The sequence below is a fragment of the Sceloporus undulatus genome, chromosome 5 (genome assembly GCF_019175285.1).
Source record: "Sceloporus undulatus isolate JIND9_A2432 ecotype Alabama chromosome 5, SceUnd_v1.1, whole genome shotgun sequence".
NCBI classification, from domain to species: Eukaryota; Metazoa; Chordata; class Lepidosauria; order Squamata; family Phrynosomatidae; genus Sceloporus; species Sceloporus undulatus.
In genome coordinates, this window is record NC_056526.1 from 173,937,688 (window position 1) to 173,953,428 (window position 15,741).

The 15,741-nt window shown below is 38.3% G+C and overlaps 1 pseudogene; it reads right to left on the bottom strand.

The window, feature by feature from the left end:
* Window positions 1–1,677: 1,677 nt before the first annotated feature.
* LOC121931084 overlaps window positions 1,678–15,741 on the bottom strand; it is a 56,821-nt pseudogene continuing 42,757 nt past the window's right edge.

Genomic DNA, 15,741 nt, shown 5'->3' on the forward strand with positions numbered 1-15,741 from the left:
AATAAGTTCCACAGGCTCACTATGCACTCTATGAATCAATTGTTTAATTGATCCTAAACTTCCTATCATTCAGCTTCAGTAGATGATCCCAGGTTGTAGTATTTAAATAGGAAGAAAAAGTTTCTTGCTATCTACTTCACATTGTGCATAACACACCTCTATCACCCCTTTGTGAACCTTCAAGTTGTTTCCAACTTAGGACGACTCTGAAGCAAACTTATCATGGGGTTTTCTTGGCAAGATTTGTTTAGAGCTGGTTTGCCATTGCCATCCTGAGGCCGTGTGGGTTTTGTGGCCCAGCAGGGAATTGAACCTTGGTCTCCAGAGCTGTAATCCAACATTTAAACCACTATGCCATGCTGGGTCTATCATCCCTTACTTGCTTTTTTTTCTATGGGAAACTTTCTGAACTTTCCTCATAGGTGAATTGCTCCAGTCCCTTGATAATCAGGTTGCTTCTTCTGTACCTTATTCAGTTTACAATATCCTTTTCTAAAATGCTGTGAGCAGACCTGTACACACATTGCTGGATGTAGGTCCACTTTGGATTTGTATAAAGGCAGTATGATACTAGTATTAATGGAATGGTGCTCATGGGAAGGTTTGCATTGACTCACAAATTCCATTGACTAGTCTCTGCTGCTTTAAGTGGTGATGGGCTCAGCTAATTTTTTATTTTAGGTTTATAATTATGCCCCATAAATGTTTCTAAAAATCTAAACTTTTATTAGATTACCCCTTTGTTTTTCCATATTAATTCCACATTCTCTCATCGTTCATGTTTTCCCAGTTCTAATGCTGCCACCTTCTGGGGAAAATGAAAATGAGTACTGTATGTCTAGTAACATTCTTTAGATTTTTCAAACCCTTTTGAAAACAGCTTTCTTCCCCAATTTTACCAATCATCTGTTTGATACCTGAACACATGGAGCTATTCCTGTACAGCTGCATGTATCCCAGTAGATCACAAGAGTGCTATTAAATAATTTTATATGTATTATCAAATTTTAGCATGATCCCTTCAAACTGATTGCCTGGCTTGCCCATTTGGCCTAGCACCAGTCAGCCACTGTCTGAATATACAAGAAGGCTCAGAACAGAATATATGTGCATACATTCACACATATGCATAGTATGTAGGCCCAATTTATTTAACAGAAAGGTAGAAACTGAGCAATACCACTGGGTTATTACTTAGGACCTAGGAAGCAGCGGTCTGATCATGTCTTTTAACTGACTGGCAGCAATTCTTTAGGGTAGTGTTTTTTCATCACTTCTGCCCTGCTGCATGATCATTAACTGAAGAAGGTAGGGATTGAAGCTGTTTGAGTGTTTTTCTATGCAAAGCATGTGCTCTACTATTGTAAGGAGAACTATAGTAAGTATATGCAATGAGAGAAACAAAACTGATTCACAGTAGACTGACAAAACCCCGGGGGTTTATTATTCCAATAACCCCCACCCCCTTTGCTGATTTTGGTTATTTTTCTTCTTGCTGATTTCTTGCTATCATGCTCTTTAGTCAATATTGACTTGTGTTCATGACTTAAAATACAATGTTGGCTTACACAAACTACTTGACCCAATATTAGTCTCATACAGTAACTCAAAGGTACTGTCAGATGTAGAGAAAGACACAATGAAAAAAAGAAAAATTACTCAAGAACAGAGAAAGAGTAAGAGGCTGGTAACACTTTATTGCATTTAATTAGATTGCAAGCCCACTGGGCAGGACCTGTCCTTTTTGTAGTGTTTTTGTACAGCACTTAGTATCTTAAAACACTTCAGTTATAAGTTACCTATACTCATAAAAGTCAAAGTAACATCTATTTATAAAACCATACAATTATACCTTAACAGGAAAATTGATAAGGAAGTTTACTATATAATCCATACACTCCTAAACTTAGTTGGACAAATCAAAGGTGATTACAAACACGTAACTGCTTAGGGACATTAAAAATAATAATTTTAAAAACTCACGGGTCTCAAAGTTTTCTGATGGGCCAGTTGACATTCTTACCATTTCTTAAAAACCATCTAAGGTTGGTGTCCAAAAGGATAAAGAATTCTGGTTAAAGAATTCCAAAACATGAATTTAGAAGAACTAAAGAATTCTTAAGAACCAATAATGAGAAGGCCTCAGTATAAAGTTACAGTGTTTCATAAAAGGTACCTTTAAAGACCTAGACTTTTGTCATTCCATTCTGTATTTCAAATAACCATTTAGCAAAAACACAGTCTGTTAGGGTCAAATTTTATTATGTGAACAATTCCATACAAAACAGTACAGTACTTCAAATAAAAACAAGCAAAGAGACAACAAATATGGGCATTTAAAATAAGGCACATTAAAAAAACCACACATCCAGTGAAATAGACAGGTTCTATATATATATTTGGAGGTAGAAATAATTACAAAAATATGGAACAATTTTAAGCATTAGCAGTTCCATTAAAACTAGGGTCCCCATTTAAAACTGCCTTGTTGAGTTAGCTTTTGTGGTATTTTATGCACTACATTTTTTCCATCAGCTCCACACTTTGCTTTTGAGTACCAGTAGGGGGAAACTATGTCATGAGCAAGACAACCGGGTAATTACAAAAAGTTATAAATGTCCATACAAATGTATTTAATAACAAAAAGTTCTTGAAGCACCACATTTTATTTTTCCTCCAATAAAAAAAATATGTACAATGTTTTTCTTTACATGATTATTAAAGACCTAATGATGTTTTTAATAGGGTTGCTATATCTACTGGAATGGCTCCTTCTTCTCCTGTAGAGGGAAAGAAATACTGTATATCAGAGCTGCACATGTATGAAGCATTTTATAAAACAGTTTTTATAATCTATACAACTAAAAGAAATGAACATGAAGCAATTGTCCCAGGCCTCCAATACAAGACCTCACACACTGACATTGGCATTGCTACATTTGTGCCAAATTATTTCTTTCAGTAATCTCACTAACTAATTGGGGGGGGGGGGGGAGGAAACAAACTTTTGTTTAAGTAAGACTGTTACACTCACAGGTGGTACTAATAGTAGTAATCCAGCACAAACTATACTGAGACATTTTTGTCATTATATCTAGGGCCCTTATTTTCCCCTCAAAGAAATTCAAGTCACTATAGAAACCCAAGGTGCTTTACTCTTCCTCCTTCTCATTTTGTCCTCACAACAACCCTGTGAGGAAGTTTAGATTAAGGGGCAATCGTTAGCTCAGGCCTGTTACAGACTGCCAAAATAAAGTTGCTTCGGGTCTCTTTGGAGGTATGCTGTTTAAATGATGCATGGGTCCTAAGAGTCCGGAGGTTGCGCCAAAGCCACACTCCACTCCTAAGCACTGGAGTGCAGCTTTGGTGCAGCTTCCGGATTCTTAGGACTCATGCATCATTTAAACAGCATACCTCCAAACAGACCTGAAGCAGCTTTATTTTGGCAGTCTGTAACAGGCCTCAGTCACCTAATGAGAATCACAGCTGAATCCTAACACTCTAACCACAATGATCCAAGCTCTGAGTTTCACCATGACTACTACAATAACATTTATTTATTTATTTCTATCCCACTTTTCCCTCAGGTTGGGACTCAAAGTGACTTACAATCATCATCATCATCATCATCATCATCATCATCATCATCATCATCATCACCATCATCATCCTTGTCATTGTTAAAAAGGCCTTACAAACCAGCAAATACCCTTTTTATAATCTTGGTGACTTAACACTGGAATATTGTTCCAGTGATTTGGAATCAACATTATTGTAAGAGGGAGTAAGAGATGTGAGAGTTTCTTGGGCCTGTACTTATAAAACACTGGCACAAACCAGTCTATACACAAAAATTGTTCCGCCCTGCTGACAGAAAAGGACACTGTGCACACAAGTGCTTGTGCATGCCCAATGTGGCTTTTTAAAACTCAGTAGATTATATCGCAACATTTCATCACTAACTGCATTTGGAAGTCCATTGAGTGTCACAGAAAGGATTCAGTAAGTAACACTTTACAAAACACTAGCTCAACACTTATTCAGGAATATAAAGCTAGTTCTGTGGTTCTTTGGACTGTTATGCAGAGAAATACTGGATTAAAGAGCAGCAGGTTGTAAACTGAGATACCTGAATCTCTACAAAAGGAGAGGCCGGTTTGGAACATTGTCAAAAAATTATTTCATTCATTGGCTTTTCTTTGCGAAGGAAAATTCAGGACGGACTCATCCCGCGCTTTCTATAAGCGCGTTGATGACTAAATAGGCCAATATATAACTCCAATAAATGCTTAGTCCATGCCACTACATACAAGTCCTGCTGTGGAAAACAGTGACATATAAACTGAATCCTACAGCTCCAGACTAATCAATGGAGCACTAATCAATACAGGCTCTGGAAAACCTGGTGCAGTGAACTGTGCCTTTATCAGTGCTGTATTCCAGGTCTGAAAATAGGGCTGGAACAGACAGGCCAAAATAAAGCTGCTTTGGGTCACTTTGGAGTTATGCTGTTTAAATAACACACGCATCTTAAGAGGCCAGAAGCTGCGCCAAAGCTGTTTTCCAGTCCTTAGGACTGGAGCATGGCTTTGCCACAGCCTCTGGCCTCTTAGGATGCATGCATCACTTAAACAGCATACCTCCAAAGTGACCTGAAGCAGCTTTATTTTGGCCTGTCTGCTCAGGCCCAATATATTCCCATTGTAAACATGCTCCCCACCCCCATCTGCACTTCTTTCCATATGAGAGCAAGTATTTTCGGACAATGTTCAAGAAGGCTATTTGTCAAGGAGAAGTGCATGACGTCTGTCCCCAACATCCATTAGGAGCATTAAGGTATCTCTGCCATTACCATCAGTTATTTGTGCTGTGAACTAGCTAAGATAGATTTTGCTTGAACTGCAGATTCTGTTGCATAACTTTAAATGTCTTTATTAAAAAAAAAATCACTAAATGCATAAACCACTCTCACTTTTCCTTCACAATTTGGTGTATCTAGGGTGGCTTTGTGAGAACTTACCTGCATCTGCTGCTGTCATGTCTTGTTCTAGTTTTAACTTCTGTTGACTGATTTTGAGCATAGATTCCTCTATAGTCCCTTTACTTATGAGCCTTATGACTTTCACCTCTCTAAAAATGAAAACGAAAGAACCAGCCTGTTCATATAATTCTATAAATCAACGTTACTGATTTAGGAAGAAAAACACTCTTTGCATTTAAATTGCACATTATGCTACAGAAAACAGTGTTTATAGTCCAATTTATTTTTATTTGGGGGGAATAGGGTGACTACCTCCTCTTAGACTCACAATGACGGTAACAACCAGTCCCTATTTCAACATTCAAAAGAAAGTTAAAATCAACTTGTGAGGAAGAAAGCACACTAGCCCTGCATCCTCTATCATCACCTCTTTGCACAGACAGAACAACCACCTGAATAGAAAAGTCTGTGTTCTACGTGTGGCAACTCTCAGTGGGGTCAAGCCGACAGGCATGATAGAGTGGCCAGAGGTCACTCCATCCATGATTGCCTGAGGACTGCAGCAACCATACAGCCTGCTCTTAAAGCAGCCCACCACCACGGTCCCAAATGGGCTGCCAGCAAGGAAGGCTTTTTCCTTTTTCTGGTGGCCACAGCTAATTTGGGGGCATGCATCGTCTGCATGCCATACCCCTGTCACAGCTGGAAGCTGCTCTTTTTTGCTCTTGTGTTTTGAACCTATGTAACTAGGAATGTGAAAGGCCTCCTTGTGTAGCAGGGGCTTTCCTCTTCATATTATCATTCTTCACATGAAGAGAATGTGCCACGTTAACTCTCACCATAATCATTCACTCTCCACATGAGGGGAATGATTCCTTGTTAGTTGCTAGATTACTGCACTACACTCTTATAGTGCTGCTATTCCACTTTTACTGCTCTGTCTGCCTCCTGTTGCATTCTGGTGTTTGTAGTTCAGTGAGGCCTAAACGTTCTCTAGCTGAGAATTCTAAATGCCTTTCCCTGAACTATAGTGCAGTAAATCTCCTATGTTCAAAACCTACTCTGAATGCCAGAACAGAATATTGACCCCATTCTGAAAACCTAATTTTTTTCACTTGGGTTCAAATCACTGTACAATGTCAGTAAATTAAGTTTTTGACCAGTGGTTTCAATTTGTAAAGGCTCAACCTTAGGATCTGCACCTGTACTTTGGGTTTTTATCTACCACTTCACTCAAGTGATATGATAAATATAGGAGAATCATCTAGCCTATCACTTAAGCTTAAAAAACATTCTGAAAGGTGAATCCTACTGCCAAGAAACAGTGTGAATATGTATGTATGTATGTATGTATGTATGTAGTTTTCCCCATACATATATAAAGACTATGCTCAACTTTGAAAAAGGGAGAAGAAAATGGAAAACAGAGGAAAGTCCTATCCAGTGTAATACCATGTTACTTATGTCAGCTTAAACAGTTATGAATCTGCTATGAATTCCACAGGCAATCCAAAACTTTTGTAACACACACATCTGCTGCCTTCATAAATTAAACAAAGAATCCCATACCTGGTTTGCCCTACTCTATGACATCTGTCTTCAGCCTGTTTGTCATTGTAAGGGTTACAATCAATATCATGAAGGATGACCACATTGGCTGAGGTGAGATTAATTCCAAGACCTCCAGCTTTAGTTGAAAGCAAGAAAATGAAGATATCCATATCTGAATTGAACTCATCTATCAGGTGTATCCTACAGAAAAGAATGAAAACAAAACTACCATCAGTATGCAACTTGGGGGTGGGGATTGTCCTCCACAATTCAACACTATAGGACAGACACATATATGTTCATGCAGACTGCTAGTATCAAGTGTATGTGCAAATTGCCCATTACAGACCTCATCCCACAGGCATGCCTTTCACATTACCTGAATCACAAAACATTTCAATGGAGTCAGTCCACATCACTGAATGTAGATAAACAAATGGCATGCAATCAGTTTCAAACTTTTCTAGTCATCTTGATTATCAATCATTTAATATTCTTATTTTCAGTTAAACTATCTGCTGATATATATATATATATATATATATATATATATATATATATATATATATAGAGTGAATTATGTGCAATACAGGTATACCTCAGTGAATGAAGTAGATGTGTTCTGGGCATTACTTTTTTTACCAGAAAATTTGGTAGCAGAGGTAGAAATAACATGGGAAGAACAGAGATAGGTTCAAATACCACAAAAAAGGAAAAGCAGTTCAGTATGTTTCACTGAAGTTTTTATTCAAAACTAACAGTATGCACATTTGAAATGAAACATCCAAGTCAGATAAGTCCTGCATAAGTAAACAAGAACATTTTGACCCTTCCAGAGGCCTCTTCCAAACTGCATCCAGGGTAATTTTGTCTTTCATCCCACTCTACTTTTCTTATGACTTCCATTTTGGTGGCCAAACATTTAAGTCTAGGCTTTTTAAAAACATGGGTGTACCAGGTGATGCAGGCTAATTCACTTTCCAATTTTTTTCCTGTTTTGCTGTTCACCCATGCTCATTAAGGAATTTCAGAGGCAGCTGATATTACTTCGACTTTACAGCTGATATTACTTTTCATGTTGTAGGCAGGCACAGACAACAATTGGCTGAGAAGTATAGGACTGTTTCCCAGGTCAAGGTTGATTGTGTTGTTTACTGAACACATGCTGCTACAACCTGGCAACAGAATATCTATGTTTCTCCAGTGCTTTACCGTCCTCCCAGTGCTAATGCTGTTAAGAAAAAACTTCCAGCTAGATGACAAAAAGGAAAAGAGGAAAGGCTGCATGGGGAGAAAAAGACTTTGTAAAAAACTGAAAGGCTTTGTAAACTGAGGTATGCCTGTACTTTATAATTTTTGTTTTAAGCTTTACGGCTATTGGTCTGTTTCCTTTCATTGCATGTACCATATGCAGGGAAATAAACTGCATTCTGAAATTATAACACTTCTGGTGTTCAATGCTTTCTACTTCATCATCAGTACATACCAACAATCAAATCCAAATAGAGGCAAAAATGAATATTAGTAGGACCCATCAATGGTGTACTTGCACTGTCATTTGAGGTTTTACTAACCTGTCAGCAATCTGTGTTTTTCCATCCAGCCTAAGGTATCGATGTTGCTCATGTTTCAGAAGAACCTCTAGGATATCTAGCATCATAGTAAATTGGCTAAAAAGGACAACTCTATCACCCTAAAGGAGGAAAGTACAGACATTAAGAAAAATCACATCCTTGCTGAGAACCTGAAGTGTGTACAATCACACACACAAACTGAGAACAGGTTGAATGTAAGTACCACAGATTTCAGATTGTTTCTTTCAGTCTATGCAGCCGACTTCTTGCTTTAAGTGTTTCAGATATGAGCACCTAATATACTAATCCAGTGATGGCGAACCTATGGCACGCGTGCCAGAGGTGGCACTCAGAGCCCTCTCTGTAGGCACCAGTGCCGTCGCCCCAGTTTGTTACTAGAAAGCCAGAGGGACATGGCACTTCACAATAAATAAGTGGGTCTTGGGTTGCAGTTTGGGCACTTGGCCTCTAAAAGGTTCACCATCACTGTAAGTCGAAAATGTATGCCCCAAAATTGACCCCAAAATCCCAGGTCAACTTATTTACGGGTCAGTATGGTAATGTGATAGCAGTTCTTTCAGATTTCCCCATGCAGTCAGGAGAGTCGTTTCTTTTTCTCTTGAGTCAAGCAGAAAGAGCCCTGGGGGATTAATTGCTGTTTATTTGATAGTCCCTCTCCCACCTGCACACCTCTCTGTCTGTGAAGTGAAGGCTGAAATGCTGAAGCAGAAAGCCTCATGGATGATTGATTGCTGTTTCAATAGTCCCTCTGCTGCGCAACACCATACACACACTGAAGGTATAGATGAGGTCAAACTTATAGTTGGTTATATACAGTATTCAGCAGCAAAACTAAGCATATTTATTAAATATTTGCATCTTTTATTTTAATTATGCACGATCCCACCCTTTTCAAGGAAGCTGAAGTTCTCGTTTACCTATTTAAGCGAGTCACCATACATATAGCACACTGCCATAGGTAAAGGAGACAGGCACAGTGTTAAGCAAGTAATAACAACCAACATGTGGGAGCAGCCAGACGTAAGTTCAAAATAGTATGAACAACTGCTGACCATATGTCTAGTTAGTGTTATGTCTACAGTCGACCATTCTTATACATGGATTTTATACACAACAAGCATCCGCAGTTGGAAATATTACAAAAAAAAGTATAAATTTCAAATATCAACCTTGATTTTCCATTTTTATAAGGGACACTATTTTGCTATGTCATTATATTATGGGACTTGAGCATCCACATTTTGTATACACGGGGGGTTTGGAACCAAATCCCAGCGTATAAAACAGGGTCCACTGTATTATGTCTCCAAAGACCTTCCGATACAGAACTTCATGGACCTGAAACCAGGCCTTCCATACTGAAGCCCATATTTCTATAGGCTTTTATGACACCCGAAACAGGTGACAGTTGAATTCAGCTCACATATATATAACATGTAACACTGCAGATGTCCAAATACATTGGTAAAAAACCTTTTCTTTGAACTCAGATAAAATGCGTGTCAATGTTAAATTTTCCAGAATCGAAAATGAGGTCCATTCCAAGTTTAAAGTCCCGAATATTTGCATATGTTTACAAAGCAATGCAATTCATAATCTGTCATCACAGACATATCTTCTAATGGTCAGGGTTTGCTTCACAGTGTGTTGGTTCCTAAAAAACAAACAAAAAGGTAGCAAATAAAGTAAGTTGTTTAGAACTAACAAGAACACTCAAGCACAATTTCACCTACACTGTTATAAAATCATCATGGTATATGTGAACTGTGGATCATAGTATCACAATTAATACTTCAAGAATTGTTAGATAGGCCAATATGACTTTTATCTTATTTTAATTGGAGTGCACAGACAATGGGGTGAGGTCCTTTGGAAGCAATGGTGTCAAGAAAGGATAAATCTCACAAGGCTATTTTAAATCCCAACATGAACTCACTGTTCACTGTGGTTCGTGCATGTTACACATTATCATCATATGCAAAACAACCAATGAACTTTGTAGTTCACTTTCCATTGTTTATCATCCTCTCGTGACAAATAAAGCTGGACTTTGACAAATCACAGAACTTTTTACTCTCATTAATTTTATTCCTAATTTGTGACATATTTATAATTGCAGCAAAATTTTGCTAGATACTTGGCCTATCTTAGACTTTAATTAACCTTTACTTATGCTGAACACACAGGTGAACAGCTGATATTTGGCTCATTCTGACTTAAAGTGTATCAAAAAATTATTGTAGTATTTAAATCTAGCATCCTACCTTGAGCATGAGTTGTGACATCACCCTTAGTTTTTCCGACGTATAATACTGGCGATGTAAGAGAGGATGATTGGCCATTTTCTTAGCTGCATCATCAATTTCCCATTTCTGTATTTTTTCTATGAACAAAATGGATGTACAGCATGAATGAATTGCAAACTATACACCAATTCTAAGTGTGTTCATAAAATTGTGGATGCTGCTGCTCCTGCTGCTTTTTGCGAGACTGCCAAGATCCAAGTGGCTCTATTTCAGAGGAAGGAACTGGCAAAACCACCTTCTGCCTAAGAAGACCCTTTGAAATTTGTGGGGAGGCAATAAGTCTACAGGCGGCTTGAAGGCATGTTATAGATAAACACACCTGCAATCTCAACTGAAGTCAGTATTTTGGCTTTGTTCAACAAAAGGACAAAGGTGGGAGAGAAAATTTAAAACATACATACCGTGACGTCAATAGATTCTTCAATGAGCTGAAGAGATCTTGGTATAATCTCCTGTTTGTCAGACATTTCACACCACTCCACAATATCTTTTTGGGAGGCAGCTGTTTAAGGACCTGGTGGGTCAAAACCAAAGCTTTGAATTATTTGCAGACAAGGACTATGGGATCAAGCTACACCTGCTCGGAAGATGTTCTGTTTAAGGATGCTGAGCCAAATGATTTATGAAGTCGAAGGCTTTCATGGCCGGCATCCATAGTTTTTTGTGAGTTTTTCGGGCTATGTGGCCCTGTTCTAGAAGGTTTATTCTTGATGTTTCGCCAGCATCTGTGGGCTGGCCTCTTCAAATAATGATTGTTTTATACTGAAACAATTGCAATAGGTTAAAATGAAAACCTACCTCTTCTTTTACTCGTCTCAGAGAATGGTTTGATTATCTGCTGGCATGTGCAATTCTCTCCTTTTCATAGATACTGGTTCCTCAGATGCCTCCTAGGAATAAAAATCAAAAGCATAAAATGTATTTCATATAGTGTACTCAATCAGATTATGTTATTTAATTAAAATGCACTTTTTATCCTAGTGGAATGCAATTATTTAAGTTAGATATTTGATTGAAGAAAATTGTGTAATTGGGTGCAATTTCTAAAACACTTATTACAGTATAACCTGCGTTGAAAGACACATGGACATTTATGAAAACATGATTTTGAATGTTAGGAAGTAAACCATCTATTAGAAAACCGGCAACCGTGTTTCGAATAGAAAAATGTATCAAAATATACTTACTGTTTTAAAGGAATATCCCGAATTTCACTGGTGCTGCTACTGAACATGTGTGGCATCACAAAATTCAAGAGGGACATAAGTTCCAAAGATGTTTTGAACTGGAGTCCTTAGCAGCAAACGATTGTGCCTATTTTCATAAGAATAATATAAACATAGACAATAATTAGTGACTATGAAAACAAGTCACTATGGTCTCTTCAACAAGACAATAAATTCTCTTATTGTTAAGCAATTTAATTTTTCTCCTTACTTACCTGTATTGCTCACGTATAAGTCTAGAGATTTTAGTCAAAAAACTGACTGCCAAAACCTGATTCATCCCAAGGTCAGTGGAAGTGTTGTACTTTAATTCTTACAAAATAATAAAAAAAACCACCCCTTTCTCGAGTAAACCGGCAAAGGGTGAGAGCTTAGTGTCCTGGGAGCATCTAAAAAAGCATGACGTTTCCCCTCTACTCTCTGCCACGGCACCACTTTTCCCATTTTGAATGCCTGAGCGGGAAAATGGTGTCGGTGACAGCTTTCTGGTACTTCCCCTCAAGGTAGTGAGAGAGGAATCGGACTTTGAAGGATCGAATAGAACATTTGTGTATGTTGTCAGCTTTTTTGTGTTAATCAGGCCAAGTTATGGTATTAAAGTTGCAACACATTTTATACGTTTCATTCTGAACTAAGCCGTCTCTAATGCTGTAGGAATTTGTAGGTTTTTTGTCTCATTTCAAGTCATCATTTTCAGACGATCTCTTTCGTTGTAACGTCTAGTGTGTACACCTTCTTAACACCTACGGTCCTATCACAAATCTGTAATTTTGGTCTCCAAACCTGCTCTCAGTTTATTTTACATGCAGTAGTATATACATTATATTTTTAAAAAAAAGTGCCCTGCTTCTGGGTGTTAGCCTGCATTTGAATGAGGTACCAACTACAAGCAGGAGATAATGACACTGGTTGAATACACCTTAAACTAAGATTAGCTTCCTTCCTCTTCTAACTAAATACAGTGTCCCTTACTTTACGTGGGGGATCCATTCCGGACTCCCCAGCATAAAGCAAATTCCGCCTATGCTCGAGCCCCATTTAAATGAATGGGGGCTCATGCATGAGGTGGCGCGCGATCTGCACACGCGCTATGGCGTGTCGACCCATTCATCCCTATGGGACGCGCTTGCCCCTTCTCTCCACATGGCTTCAGTGTATGCTGAAAGTGCATAAAGTTTGCCCGCGATGATGCGGGCGCATGTACAGTTTACCCACTGTAAGTCCAAACTAGAATACTGTGGTTACTTTGGTTTAGGTAATAAGGAAATTATTTCTCAACTTTTTAAATCATCCTTACCAGGCTCATTCAAAATGGTGAAGATAAGAAACATATGTTTACAACATTTGTATTCCTGGTCATTTTAATACATCTAAAGCCATTCTAGCTGCTAAATTTAGATCAATATAAGCTAAAAATCAAGAAGCTCTGTACAAATCACTGCATGCATAGCCCAAGAATCTATTTCAACCTGTATACTATCCAATGACAAGATGAAATCAAACTATGCAAGGATTGTAGAGAGAGTGGTTTGACCTTCTACCACTTGTGCAACAAGGAACATTGTCATAGTAGTAGTAGTAAAATATAATAAAAATAATAGGATTTATTATATGCCACCCCAATCACTGGGAATCCGGGCAGCTTACAACAGAGGGGATAATAGATGGTTCCCTGCCTTCAGCTTACCATCTTAAAAAGACACAACACAAAAGGAGAGGGAATGGTTGGGGGGGGAGGGGATCAGTCCAGCAGTTCTTCTCTCCCTCTGAGGCCCGGACCAAGTAGGATCACATAGGGCAAGAAGTAGACATTTCATGGTACAACACAGACAGAGCTTTCCCCTCCGCTGGCCTTCAAGGATTTTCAATAAACAAATGTAGTGTTCAAACCAAGAAACAAATGTCAATTTCCAATTGTTTTGTTTTTACAATGTGAGAGTAATTTTAGAATTGAAAGTTCCCTAGTGTATCTGGTTTATATCACAATCCATGTATGCTACTCAGAAGTAAGTTCTATCATATGTTAGCATAATTATCCAAGTAAATAAGCACAATCTACATATGACAAGTTCCTTTCAACAGAATAATGAAGAAACCGAACATCTTAAGTAACATTTGAGAAAGAGTGCCCTCAATAAGATGCACAAATGAAAGTCTTACATTAATAGTCATCAGATGCTGATAGCGTACAGAACCCATGTTTTTCAACATGTGACCTTCATCAAGTATGCATAATTTAGGTTCATTCGTCGGAAACAGGCTGCGATCTCTGCACTGCTAATTGCACAATTATACCTAACGAACGAGAGAACAGACATTAATAAGAGCCCGAAGAGGCAAATATGAAAGAACAACAGTGCATTTTTCATCTACATTCCTTGACCTAATAACAGCTACTTAACCCTTTATTAGAGTCAAAAAATTGTGTGGTATAAGGAAATGAGTACTGTTCTATTAGAACTTCTGCAAGTGAAGAGTTATTTAGTGTTATAATAACTAAGTTATCATACTATTAATAAGCTTTCTGGTTTCAGTTTCAAGTTCACTTTTTGCACGTATATCAGTAAAAACCTATTTCACACATAAAGAGAAACACCAGACCAATCCCCGACATGAACATTTTAAAAGGTAAAGGTAGTCCCTTGACATGAATCTAGTCATAACCGACTGTAGGGGGTGGTGTCATCTAAGACGAAGAGCCAGCATTGTTAGAAGATGACTCCGTGCACCAAATGCTGTTACCCCTGTAATAAATACTAAGCGCAGGGTTAAAAGTGCTTATTTAAAACTAGGAGCAGAAGAGGATTTAAACCCTCTGCCATTCCCTTTTATTTTAAAGAATAAAATCAATTTCATGGCTACTGTTTTGGATGGCAAATCCAATTAATGTAATTAATGCATATGTTCAAAAGGGTACATTCACTCATAGTCATGACCTCTACTTGCATTTGTTACATTCAGGTTAATAGCAATAAGAACTTCTTTCTCCCCTTTCCCCTCAACCATCACATTGATAATTATTTACTTAGGTCCAAACACATTGCAGAAATAATCCAGTTTGAGAACTGCCCTGGCGAAGCTAGGGAATTGTGGGAACTGTAGTTTTGTGGGATTTAACCTTCTCTGTCAGAGAGCTCTGGTATCACAATAAACTACAATTCCCAGGTCTATAGCTCTGGTCCAGGGCAGTTAAAGCAGTCTTCAAATTGGATTATTTCTACAGTGTTTTGGACTTAGAAGTATCTATTATAAATAACAACTGACTAGATAAAACATAGGTAGGTTTTTGCATGTTGAATCACCTTGGACTACACGTATGCTCTGTACATGGTACCTCGGATACGAAATACACCACGTTACGAAATTTCCGGGATACGAAAAAATCCCATAGGAAAAACTGTTCCGGGTTACGAAGGTTTTTTCGGGTTACGAAAAAAATTTTGTGCTTTCGGGCTATTGCACGAAATCGCGGCTTTCCCCATTAGCGCCTATGGCATTTCGGCTTGCGAATGCTTTCGGGTTACGGAAAGCGGCGGCGGAACGAATTAATTCGTACCCGAGGCACCACTGTATACTCCAAATACAATGCAAGAAAGGATCCTGATAATGGAATCTTGCTGAATGATGGGTTACATGGCACCACAAGATTACGCTCTTTTTCACTCTAGCAGTTCCCACATTGCACCTTTCTTAAATGAAGGAAAGAGACCCCTCTGGGATTCCACTAGAATTAAACCTGCTCCCTGTATTATGGAGAATAAGCCAAACGTTCCTCGTTTGTCAGCCTCATCTTGGGCTTACATGGAAAGTTTGGATCTGGTTCACCTCCGGATAAAGTGGAATTATTGGAGGCAGGTGACTTCTTAGGAAACAAGGAAACAGCTAAATTTCCATAAGTAGCTTTATGCTTACGTTGTTCAATACATTGAAATCCACCACTTTATTATGGATATCCATCTCAGATGCCTCCTGTCTCTCTGAGACCCTAAAGGAAAAAAAAAATTTCATTGCATCTAGAAAACTTTCTTACAAATCTGTGTGTTGAAAGGGGTAACCTGTGTGGACACCCGGAAAAGGCGTGT